At 40.2% G+C, this 12174-nt stretch overlaps 13 non-coding genes across 13 annotated transcripts; all 13 read left to right on the top strand.

The window, feature by feature from the left end:
• Positions 1–1413: 1413 nt before the first annotated feature.
• Positions 1414–1495, top strand: Trnal-uag (transfer RNA leucine (anticodon UAG)). The gene has a single exon. It is a non-coding gene; the product is annotated as a tRNA-Leu (tRNA).
• A 385-nt stretch (positions 1496–1880) lies between these two features.
• On the top strand, positions 1881–1962 carry Trnal-aag (transfer RNA leucine (anticodon AAG)). Its single transcript has one exon. It is a non-coding gene; the product is annotated as a tRNA-Leu (tRNA).
• Positions 1963–2472: 510 nt separating this feature from the next.
• Trnal-uag (transfer RNA leucine (anticodon UAG)) lies at positions 2473–2554 on the top strand. Its single transcript has one exon. It is a non-coding gene; the product is annotated as a tRNA-Leu (tRNA).
• A 510-nt stretch (positions 2555–3064) lies between these two features.
• Positions 3065–3146, top strand: Trnal-uag (transfer RNA leucine (anticodon UAG)). The gene has a single exon. It is a non-coding gene; the product is annotated as a tRNA-Leu (tRNA).
• Positions 3147–3531: 385 nt separating this feature from the next.
• On the top strand, positions 3532–3613 carry Trnal-aag (transfer RNA leucine (anticodon AAG)). Its single transcript has one exon. It is a non-coding gene; the product is annotated as a tRNA-Leu (tRNA).
• Positions 3614–4124: 511 nt separating this feature from the next.
• Trnal-aag (transfer RNA leucine (anticodon AAG)) lies at positions 4125–4206 on the top strand. Its single transcript has one exon. It is a non-coding gene; the product is annotated as a tRNA-Leu (tRNA).
• Positions 4207–4591: 385 nt separating this feature from the next.
• Positions 4592–4673, top strand: Trnal-aag (transfer RNA leucine (anticodon AAG)). Its single transcript has one exon. It is a non-coding gene; the product is annotated as a tRNA-Leu (tRNA).
• A 510-nt stretch (positions 4674–5183) lies between these two features.
• On the top strand, positions 5184–5265 carry Trnal-uag (transfer RNA leucine (anticodon UAG)). The gene has a single exon. It is a non-coding gene; the product is annotated as a tRNA-Leu (tRNA).
• An 852-nt stretch (positions 5266–6117) lies between these two features.
• On the top strand, positions 6118–6199 carry Trnal-aag (transfer RNA leucine (anticodon AAG)). The gene has a single exon. It is a non-coding gene; the product is annotated as a tRNA-Leu (tRNA).
• Positions 6200–6709: 510 nt separating this feature from the next.
• On the top strand, positions 6710–6791 carry Trnal-uag (transfer RNA leucine (anticodon UAG)). The gene has a single exon. It is a non-coding gene; the product is annotated as a tRNA-Leu (tRNA).
• A 1779-nt stretch (positions 6792–8570) lies between these two features.
• On the top strand, positions 8571–8652 carry Trnal-uag (transfer RNA leucine (anticodon UAG)). Its single transcript has one exon. It is a non-coding gene; the product is annotated as a tRNA-Leu (tRNA).
• Positions 8653–10298: 1646 nt separating this feature from the next.
• On the top strand, positions 10299–10380 carry Trnal-aag (transfer RNA leucine (anticodon AAG)). The gene has a single exon. It is a non-coding gene; the product is annotated as a tRNA-Leu (tRNA).
• Positions 10381–11473: 1093 nt separating this feature from the next.
• Trnal-uag (transfer RNA leucine (anticodon UAG)) lies at positions 11474–11555 on the top strand. Its single transcript has one exon. It is a non-coding gene; the product is annotated as a tRNA-Leu (tRNA).
• Positions 11556–12174: the final 619 nt, after the last annotated feature.

The raw sequence follows: 12174 nt of genomic DNA on the forward strand, positions 1-12174 counted from the left end.
TTATGTATTTGAAAAACCGGGCAGAATGGCCGAACGTTCTAAGGAGCTGGTTTAAGGCACCAGTCACTTCGGTTGCGCGAGTTCGAATCTCGCTCCTGTCATCTTATATCGCATGACCAGAAATGTCCTCGGACAGAGAATATTGATTACGCTTAAAAACTTCGTCCCCAGAAAGACGCAAATTTTAGAAAAAGTATAATTAACAAGTCTTTGTCGCATTGGGGAAGAATGTCACTTGTACCACTTGATTTTGCGGAAAATTTCGTTTATTTTTCGAAACAGAGATCTAAAGCGCTTAAACGACAGGAGATTTCGATTTACAGCTTGTTAAGAGCGATTGTCCCAATGAACCGTTCTTACAGTCATGTTCAACATATTTCTTGATAATTGCACAAGTTTTAACATTTAACCCACAAGAGTATAATTTTCGGCGTTTCATTATTGTACCCACGCAATGTGAACTTGTCAAAGTTTGCTTGTTAACAGACAGACTTAGGACTTCGGATCTTAGGTTAATTGGTTAGAGCAAAAGCCTTCCTGCTAATGTCAGCATAAGCCATTTTTGGTTTACTTGAACTTTTTTGGGACGGGGATTTTATATCTTAAAAAGCAGGCAGGATGGCGGTGCGGTCTAAGGCGCTGGTTTTAGGCACCAGTCACTTCGGTGGCGCGAGTTCGAATCTCGCTCCTGTCAACTAATCATACATGTCTGAAAAGTACGTCGGACAAACGTTTTTATTTCCGCTTAACTATTTTGGCTAGAATATTGCGCGAACGTTTAAAAAGGATGTTTCACAAGTTTCGCTTGCATGCAGGACGGGATCGCTAATACTGCTTGACTAAGGCGCTGGTTTAAATCACAAGTCACTTCCGTGGCGCGGGTTCGAATCTCGCTCCTGTCATCTTATATCGCATGACCGGAAATCTCCTCGGACAGAGAATATTGATTACGTTTAAAAACTTCGTCTCCAGAAAGACGCAAATTTTAGAAAAAGTATAATTAACAAGCCTTTGTCGCATTGGGGAAAAATGTCACTTGTACCACTTGATTTTGCGGAACATTTTGTTTATTTTTCGAAACAGATATCTAAAGCGCTTAAACAACAGGAGATTTCGATTTACAGCTTGTGAAGAGCGATTGTCCCAATGAAACGTTCTTACAGTCATGTTCAACATATTTCTTGATAATTGCATAAGTTTTAACATTTTACCCACAAGAGTATAATTTTCGGCGTTTCATTATTGTACCCACGCAATGTGAACATGTCAAGGTTTACTTGTTAACGGACAGACTTAGGACTTCGGATCTTAGGTTAATTGGTTAGAGCAAAAGCCTTTCTGCTAATGTCAGCATAAGCCATTTTTGGTTTACTTGAACTTTTTTGGGACGGGGATTTTATATCTTAAAAAGAAGGCAGGATGGCCGAGCGGTCTAAGGCGCTGGTTTTAGGCACCAGTCACTTCGGTGGCGCGAGTTCGAATCTCGCTCCTGTCAACTAATCATTCATGTCTGAAAAATACGTCGGACAAACGTTTTTATTTCCGCTTAACTATTTTGCCTAGAAAAATGCGCGAACGTTCAAAAAGGATGTTTCACAAGTTTTGCTTGCATGTAGGACGGGATCGCTAAAACTGCTTGACTTTGCAGGTAATTCCGCCCACAATCAGGCAAAACTCTCTAAATTGATGAAAAGTCACGAGACGAATACACTTGCAATGGAATGTGCAAAGCTGGTTGGGTATGAACGTATTATTTTGCGTCACTTACTTATTTGAATTTTTCATTCATTTCGGTCATTTTTACATGTCATCTAGTGCTTAAATACGCGTAAATACTATTTTTCCCGCACGCTCGTCCACATTATGTATTTGCAAAACCGGGCAGGATAGCCGAGCGGTCTAAGGCGCTGGTTTAAGGCACCAGTCACTTCGATGGCGCGAGTTCGAATCTCGCTCCTGTCATCTTATATCGCATGTCCGGAAATGTCCTCGGACAGAGGATATTGATTGCGCTTAAAAACTTCGTCCTCAGAAAGACGCAAATTTTAAAAAAGTATAATTAACAAGTCTTCGTCGCATTGGGGAAAAATGGCACTTGTACCACTTGATTTTGCGGAACATTTCCTTTATTTTTCGAAACAGAGATCTAAAGCGTTTAAACGACAGGAGATTTGGATTTACAGCTTGTTAAGAGCGATAGTCCGAATGAAACGGTCTTACAGTCATGTTCAACATTTTTCTTGATAATTGCATAATTTTTAACATTTAACCCACAAGAGTATAATTTTCGGCGTTTCATTATTGTACCCACGCAAGGTGAACTTGTCAAAGTTTACTTGTCAACGGACAGACTTAGGACTTCGGATCTTAGGTTAATTGGTTAGAGCAAAAACCTTCCTGCTAATGTCAGAATAAGCCATTTTTGGTTTACTTGAACTTTTTTGGGACGGGGATTTTATATCTTAAAAAGTAGGCAGGATGGCCGAGCGGTCTAAGGCGCTGGTTTTAGGCACCAGTCACTTCGGTGGCGCGAGTTCGAATCTCGCTCCTGTCATCTTATATCGCATGTCCGGAAATGTCCTCGGACAAAGGATATTGATTGCGCTTAAAAACTTCGTCCTCAGAAAGACGCAAATTTTAAAAAAGTATAATTAACAAGTCTTCGTCGCATTGGGGAAAAATGGCACTTGTACCACTTGATTTTGCGGAACATTTCCTTTATTTTTCGAAACAGAGATATAAAGCGTTTAAACGACAGGAGATTTGGATTTACAGCTTGTTAAGAGCGATAGTCCGAATGAAACGGTCTTACAGTCATGTTCAACATTTTTCTTGATAATTGCATAATTTTTAACATTTAACCCACAAGAGTATAATTTTCGGCGTTTCATTATTGTACCCACGCAAGGTGAACTTGTCAAAGTTTACTTGTCAACGGACAGACTTAGGACTTCGGATCTTCGGTTAATTGGTTAGAGCAAAAACCTTCCTGCTAATGTCAGAATAAGCCATTTTTGGTTTACTTGAACTTTTTTGGGACGGGGATTTTATATCTTAAAAAGTAGGCAGGATGGCCGAGCGGTCTAAGGCGCTGGTTTTAGGCACCAGTCACTTCGGTGGCGCGAGTTCGAATCTCGCTCCTGTCAACTAATAATACATGTCTGAAAAGTACGTCGGACAAACGTTTTTATTTCCGCTTAACTATTTCGCCTAGAAAAATGCGCGAACGTTTAAAAAAGATGTTTCACAAGTTTCGCTTGCATGCAGGACGGGATCGCTAAAACTGCTTGACTGTGCAGGTAATTCCGCCCACAACCAGGAAAAACTCTGTAAATTGATGAAAAGTCTCGGGACGAATACACTTGCATTGGAATGTGCAGAGCTGGTTGGGTATCATCGTATTATTTTGCGTCACTTACTTATTTGAGTTTTTCATACATTTCGGTCATTTTTACATGTCATCTAATGCTTAAATACGCGTAAATACTATTTTTTCTGCACGCTCGTCCACATTATGTATTTGAAAAACCGGGCAGGATGGCCGAGCGGTCTAAGGCGCTGGTTTAAGGCACCAGTCACTTCAAGGGCGCGAGTTCCAATCTCGCTCCTGTCATCTTATATCGCATGACCAGAAATGTCCTTGGATGGAGAATATTGATTACGCTTAAAAACTTCGTCCCCAGAAAGATGCAAATTTTAGAAAAAGTATAATTAACAAGTCTTTGTCGCATTGGAGAAAAGTGTCACTTGTACCACTTGATTTTGCGGAAAATTTCGTTTATTTTTTGAAACAGAGATCTAAAGCGTTTAAACGACAGGAGATTTCGATTTACAGCTTGTTAAGAGCAAAAGTCCGAATGAAACATTCTTACAGTCATGTTCAACATTTTTCTTGATAATTGCATAATTTTTAACATTTAACCCACAAGAGTATAATTTTCGGCGTTTCATTATTGTACCCACGCAATGTGAACTTGTCAAAGCTTACTTGTCAAGGGACAGACTTAGGACTTCGGATCTTAAGTTAATTGGTTAGATCAAAAACCTTCCTGCTAATGTCAGAATAAGCCATTTTTGGTTTACTTGAACTTTTTTGGGACGGGGATTTTATATCTTAAAAATGAGGCAGGATGGCCGAGCGGTCTAAGGCGCAGGTTTAAGGCACCTGTCACTTCGGTGGCGCGAGTTCGAATCTCGCTCCTGTCAACTAATCATACATGTCTGAAAAGTACGTCGGACAAACGTTTTTATTTCCGCTTAACAATTTTGCCTAGAAAAATGCGCGAACCTTTAAAAAGGATGTTTCACATGTTTCGCTTGCATGCAGGACGGGATCGCTAAAACTGCTTGACTGTGCAGGAAATTCCGCCCACAATCAGTAAAAACTCTCTAAATTCATGAAAAGTCACGGGACGAATACACTTGCAATGGAATGTGCAGAGCTGGTTGGGTATCAACGTATTATTTTGCGTCACTTACTTATTTGAATTTTTCATATATTTCGGTCATTTTTACATGTCATCTAATGCTTAAATACGCGTAAATACTATTTTTTCTGCACGCTCGTCCACATTATGTATTTGAAAAACCGGGCAGGATGGCCGAGCGGTCTAAGGCGCTGGTTTAAGGCACCAGTCACTTCAAGGGCGCGAGTTCCAATCTCGCTCCTGTCATCTTATATCGCATGTCCGGAAATGTCCTCGGACAGAGGTTACTGATTGCGCTTAAAAACTTCGTCCCCAGAAAGACGCAAGTTTTAAAAAAGTATAATTAACAAGTCTTCGTCGCATTGGGGAAAAATGGCACTTGCACCACTTGATCTTGCGGAACATTTCGTTTATTTTTCGAAACAGAGATCTAAAGCGTTTAAACGACAGGAGATTTGGATTTACAGCTTGTTAAGAGCGATAGTCCGAATGAAACGGTCTTACAGTCATGTTCAACATTTTTCTTGATAGTTTTATAACTTTTAACATTTAACCCACAAGAGTATAATTTTAGGCGTTCCATTATTGTACCCACGCAATGTGAACTTGTCAAAGTTTACTTGTTAACGGACAGACTTAGGACTTCGGATCTTAGGTTAATTGGTTAGAGCAAAAGCCTTTCTGCTAATGTCAGCATAAGCCATTTTTGGTTTACTTGAACTTTTTTGGGACGGGGATTTTATATGTTAAAAAGAAGGCAGGATGGCCGAGCGGTCTAAGGCGCTGGTTTTAGGCACCAGTCACTTCGGTGGCGCGAGTTCGAATCTCGCTCCTGTCAACTAATCATACATGTCTGAAAAGTACGTCGGACAAACGTTTTTATTTCCGCCTAACTATTTTGCCTAGAAAATTGCGCGAACGTTTAAAGTGGATGTTTCACTTGTTTCGCTTGCATGCAGGACGGGACCGCTAAAACTGCTTGACTGTGCAGGTATTTCCGCCCACAATCAGGCAAAACTCTCTAAATTGATGAAAAGTCACGGGACGAATACACTTGCGATGGAATGTGCAGAGCTGGTTGGGTATCAACGTATTATTTTGCGTAACTTACTTATTTGAATTTTTCATTCATTTCGGTCATTTTTACATGTCATCTAGTGCTTAAATACGCGTAAATACTATTTTCTCTGCACGCCCGTCGACATTATGTATTTGAAAAACCGGGCAGAATGGCCGAACGTTCTAAGGCGCAGGTTTAAGGCACCTGTCACTTCGGTGGCGCGAGTTCGAATCTCGCTCCTGTCAACTAATCATACATGTCTGAAAAGTACGTCGGACAAACGTTTTTATTTCCGCTTAACTATTTTGCCTAGAAAAATGCGCGAACCTTTAAAAAGGATGTTTCACATGTTTCGCTTGCATGCAGGACGGGATCGCTAAAACTGCTTGACTGTGCAGGAAATTCCGCCCACAATCAGTAAAAACTCTCTAAATTCATGAAAAGTCACGGGACGAATACACTTGCAATGGAATGTGCAGAGCTGGTTGGGTATCAACGTATTATTTTGCGTCACTTACTTATTTGAATTTTTCATATATTTCGGTCATTTTTACATGTCATCTAATGCTTAAATACGCATAAATACTATTTTTTCTGCACGCTCGTCCACATTATGTATTTGAAAAACAGGGCAGGATGGCCGAGCGGTCTAAGGCGCTGGTTTAAGGCACCAGTCACTTCAAGGGCGCGAGTTCCAATCTCGCTCCTGTCATCTTATATCGCATGTCCGGAAATGTCCTCGGACAGAGGATACTGATTGCGCTTAAAAACTTCGTCCCCAGAAAGACGCAAGTTTTAAAAAAGTATAATTAACAAGTCTTCGTCGCATTGGGGAAAAATGGCACTTGTACCACTTGATCTTGCGGAACATTTCGTTTATTTTTCGAAACAGAGATCTAAAGCGTTTAAACGACAGGAGATTTGGATTTACAGCTTGTTAAGAGCGATAGTCCGAATGAAACGGTCTTACAGTCATGTTCAACATTTTTCTTGATAGTTTTATAACTTTTAACATTTAACCCACAAGAGTATAATTTTAGGCGTTCCATTATTGTACCCACGCAATGTGAACTTGTCAAAGTTTACTTGTTAACGGACAGACTTAGGACTTCGGATCTTAGGTTAATTGGTTAGAGCAAAAGCCTTTTTGCTAATGTCAGCATAAGCCATTTTTGGTTTACTTGAACTTTCTTGGGACGGGGATTTTATATCTTAAAAATAAGGCAGGATGGCCGAGCGGTCTAAGGCGCTGGTTTTAGGCACCAGTCACTTCGGTGGCGCGAGTTCGAATCTCGCTCCTGTCAACTAATCATACATGTCTGAAAAGTACGTCGGACAAACGTTTTTATTTCCGCCTAACTATTTTGCCTAGAAAATTGCGCGAACGTTTAAAGTGGATGTTTCACTTGTTTCGCTTGCATGCAGGACGGGACCGCTAAAACTGCTTGACTGTGCAGGTATTTCCGCCCACAATCAGGCAAAACTCTCTAAATTGATGAAAAGTCACGGGACGAATACACTTGCGATGGAATGTGCAGAGCTGGTTGGGTATCAACGTATTATTTTGCGTCACTTACTTATTTGAATTTTTCATTCATTTCGGTCATTTTTACATGTCATCTAGTGCTTAAATACGCGTAAATACTATTTTCTCTGCACGCCCGTCGACATTATGTATTTGAAAAACCGGGCAGAATGGCCGAACGTTCTAAGGAGCTGGTTTAAGGCACCAGTCACTTCGGTTGCGCGAGTTCGAATCTCGCTCCTGTCATCTTATATCGCATGACCAGAAATGTCCTCGGACAGAGAATATTGATTACGCTTAAAAACTTCGTCCCCAGAAAGACGCAAATTTTAGAAAAAGTATAATTAACAAGTCTTTGTCGCATTGGGGAAAAATGTCACTTGTACCACTTGATTTTGCGGAAAATTTCGTTTATTTTTCGAAACAGAGATCTAGAGCGCTTAAACGACAGCAGATTTCGATTTGCAGCTTGTTAAGAGCGATTGTCCCAATGAACCGTTCTTACAGTCATGTTCAACATATTTCTTGATAATTGCACAACTTTTAACATTTAACCCACAAGAGTATAATTTTCGGCGTTTCATTATTGTACCCACGCAATGTGAACTTGTCAAAGTTTACTTGTCAACAGACAGACTTAGGACTTCGGATCTTAGGTTAATTGGTTAGAGCAAAAGCCTTCCTGCTAATGTCAGCATAAGCCATTTTTGGTTTACTTGAACTTTTTTGGGACGGGGATTTTATATCTTAAAAAGTAGGCAGGATGGCGGTGCGGTCTAAGGCGCTGGTTTTAGGCACCAGTCACTTCGGTGGCGCGAGTTCGAATCTCGCTCCTGTCAACTAATCATACATGTCTGAAAAGTACGACGGACAAACGTTTTTATTTCCGCTTAACTATTTTGGCTAGAATATTGCGCGAACGTTTAAAAAGGATGTTTCACAAGTTTCGCTTGCATGCAGGACGGGATCGCTAATACTGCTTGACTAAGGCGCTGGTTTAAATCACAAGTCACTTCGGTGGCGCGGGTTCGAATCTCGCTCCTGTCATCTTATATCGCATGACCGGAAATCTCCTCGGACAGAGAATATTGATTACGTTTAAAAACTTCGTCTCCAGAAAGACGCAAATTTTAGAAAAAGTATAATCAACAAGCCTTTGTCGCATTGGGGAAAAATGTCACTTGTACCACTTAATTTTGCGGAAAATTTTGTTTATTTTTCGAAACAGATATCTAAAGCGCTTAAACGACAGGAGATTTCGATTTACAGCTTGTGAAGAGCGATTGTCCCAATGAAACGTTCTTACAGTCATGTTCAACATATTTCTTGATAATTGCATAAGTTTTAACATTTTACCCACAAGAGTATAATTTTCGGCGTTTCATTATTGTACCCACGCAATGTGGACATGTCAAAGTTTACTTGTTAACGGACAGACTTAGGACTTCGGATCTTAGGTTAATTGGTTAGAGCAAAAGCCTTTCTGCTAATGTCAGCATAAGCCATTTTTGGTTTACTTGAACTTTTTTGGGACGGGGATTTTATATCTTAAAAAGAAGGCAGGATGGCCGAGCGGTCTAAGGCGCTGGTTTTAGGCACCAGTCACTTCGGTGGCGCGAGTTCGAATCTCGCTCCTGTCAACTTATCATACATGTCTGAAAAGTACGTCGGACAAACGTTTTCATTTCCGCCTAACTATTTTGCCTAGAAAATTGCGCGAACGTTTAAAGTGGATGTTTCACTAGTTTCGCTTGCATGCAGGACGGGACCGCTAAAACTGCTTGACTGTGCAGGTATTTCCGCCCACAATCAGGCAAAACTCTCTAAATTGATGAAAAGTCACGGGACGAATACACTTGCGATGGAATGTGCAGAGCTGGTTGGGTATCAACGTATTATTTTGCGTCACTTACTTACTTGAATTTTTCATTCATTTCGGTCATTTTTACATGTCATCTAGTGCTTAAATACGCGTAAATACTATTTTCCCTGCACGCCCGTCGACATTATGTATTTGAAAAACCTGGCAGAATGGCCGAACGTTCTAAGGAGCTGGTTTAAGGCACCAGTCACTTCGGTTGCGCGAGTTCGAATCTCGCTCCTGTCATCTTATATCGCATGATCAGAAATGTCCTCGGACAGAGAATATTGATTACGCTTAAAAACTTCGTCCCCAGAAAGACGCAAATTTTAGAAAAAGTATAATTAACAAGTCTTTGTCGCATTGGGGAAAAATGTCACTTGTACCACTTGATTTTGCGGAAGATTTTGTTTATTTTTCGAAACAGAGATCTAAAGGGTTTAAACGACAGGAGATTTGGATTTACAGCTTGTTAAGAGCGATAGTCCGAATGAAACGTTCTTACAGTCATGTTCAACATTTTTCTTGATAATTGCATAATTTTTAACATTTAACCCACAAGAGTATAATTTTCGGCGTTTCATTATAGTACCCACGAAATGTGAACTTGTCAAAGTTTACTTGTCAAGGGACAGAGTTAGAACTTCGGATCTTAGGTTAATTGGTTAGAGAAAAAACTTCCTGCTAATGTCAGATTAAGCCATCAGCAGGATGGCCAAGCGGTCTAAGGCGCTGGTTTTTGGCCTTAGTCACTTCGGTGGCGCGAGTTCGAATCTCGCTCCTGTCAACTAATCATACATGTCTGAAACGTACGTCGTACAAACGTTTTTATTTCCGCTTAACTATTTTGCCTAGAAAAATGCGCGAACGTGTAAAAAGGATGTATCACAAGTTTCGCTTGCATGCAGGACGGGATCGCTAAAACTGCTTGACTGTGCAGGTAATTCCGCCCACAATCAGGCAAAACTCTCTAAATTGATGAAAAGTCACGGGACGAATACACTTGCAATGGAATGTGCAAAGCTGGTTGGGTATCAACGTATTATTGTGCGTCACTTACTTATTTGAATTTTTCATATATTACGGTCATTTTTACATGTCATCTAGTGCTTAAATACGCGTAAATACTATTTTCTCTGCACGCTCGTTCACATTATGTAATTGAAAAAACGGGCAGGATGGCCGAGCCGTATAAGGCGCTGGTTTAAGGCACCAGTCATTTCGGTGGCGCAAGTTCGAATCTCGCTCCTGTTAACTAATCATACATGTCTGAAAAGTACGTCGGACAAACGTTTTTATTTTGCGTCACTTACTTATTTGAATCTTTCATACATTTCGGTCATTTTTACATGTCATCTAGTGCTTAAATACGCGTAAATACTATTTTTTCTGCACGCTCGTCCACATTATGAATTTGAAAAACCAGGCAGGATGGCCGAGCGGTCTAAGGCGCTGGTTTAAGGCACCAGTCACTTCGGTGGCGCGAGTTCGAATCTCGCTTCTGTCATCTTATATCGCATGACCTGAAATGTCCTGGGACAGAGAATATTGATTACGCTTAAAAACTTCGTCCCCAGAAAGACGCAAATTTTAGAAAAAGTATAATTAACAAGTCTTTGTCGCATTGGGGAAAAATGTCACTTGTACCACTTGAATTTCGTTTATTTTTCGAAACAGAGATCTAAAGCGTTTAAACGACAGGAGATTTCGATTTACAGCTTGTTAAGAGCGATAGTCCGAATGAAACGTTCTTACAGTCATGTTCAACATTTTTCTTGATAATTGCATAATTTTTAACATTTAACCCACAAGAGTATAATTTTCGGCGTTTCATTATTGTACCCACGCAATGTGAACATGTCAAAATTTACTTGTCAACGGACAGACTTAGGACTTCGGATCTTAGGTTAATTGATTAGAGCAAAAACCTTCCTGCTAATGTCAGCATAAGCCAATTTTGGTTTACTTGAACTTTCTTGGGACGGGGACTTTATATCTTAAAAGGTAGGCAGCATGGCCGAGCGGTCTAAGGCGCTGGTTATAGGCACCAGTCACTTCGGTGGCGCGAGTTCGAATCTCGCTCCTGTCATCTTATATCGCATGACCTGAAATGTCCTGGGACAGAGAATATTGATTACGCTTAAAAACTTCGTCCCCAGAAAGACGCAAATTTTAGAAAAAGTATAATTAACAAGTCTTTGTCGCATTGGGGAAAAATGTCACTTGTACCACTTGATTCTTCGGAAAATTTCGTTTATTTTTCGAAACAGAGATCTAAAGCGCTTAAACGACAGGTGATTTCGATTTACAGCTTGTTAAGAGCTATAGTCCGAATGAAATGTTCTTACAGTCATGTTCAACATATTTCTTGATAATTGAATAATTTTTAACATTTAACCCACAAGAGTACAATTTTCGGCGTTTGTATATTGTACCCACGCAATGTGAACTTGTCAAAGTTTACTTGTCAACGGACAGACTTAGGTCTTTGGAGCTTAGGTTAATTGGTTAGAGCAAAAACCTTCCTGCTAATGTCAGCATAAGACATTTTTGGTTTACTTGAACTTTTTTGGGACGGAGACTTTATATCTTAAAAAGTAGGCAGGATGCCCGAGCGGTCTAAGGCGCTGGTTTTAGGCACCAGTCACTTCGGTGGCGCGAGTTCGAATCTCGCTCCTGTCAACTAATCATACATGTCTGAAAAGTACGTCGGACAAACGTTTTTATTTTGCGTCACTTACTTATTTGAATCTTTCATACATTTCGGTTATTTTTACATGTCATCTAGTGCTTAAATACGCGTAAATACTATTTTTTCTGCACGCTCGTTCACATTGTGAATTTGAAAAACCAGGCAGGATGGCCGAGCGGTCTAAGGCGCTGGTCACTTCGGTGGCGCGAGTTCGAATCTCGCTCATGTCATCTTATATCGCATGACCGGAAATGTCCTCGGACAGAGGATATTGATTACGCTTAAAAACTTCGTCCCCAGAAAGACGCAAATTTTAGAAAAAGTATAATTAACAAGTCTTTGTCGCATTGGGGAAAAATGGCACTTGTACCACTTGATTTTGCCGAAAATTTCGTTTATTTTTCGAAACAGAGATCTAAAGCGCTTAAACGACAGGAGATTTCTATTTACCGCTTGTTAAGAGCAATTGTCCGAATGAAACGTTCTTACAGTCATGTTCAACATATTTCTTGATAATTGCATAATTTTTAACATTCAACTCACAAAAGTATAATTTTCGGCGCTTCATTATTGTACCCACGCAATGTGAACTTGTCAAAGTTTACTTGT

Source organism: Hydractinia symbiolongicarpus, chromosome 3 (assembly GCF_029227915.1).
Source record: "Hydractinia symbiolongicarpus strain clone_291-10 chromosome 3, HSymV2.1, whole genome shotgun sequence".
In the NCBI taxonomy this organism is placed as follows: Eukaryota; Metazoa; Cnidaria; class Hydrozoa; order Anthoathecata; family Hydractiniidae; genus Hydractinia; species Hydractinia symbiolongicarpus.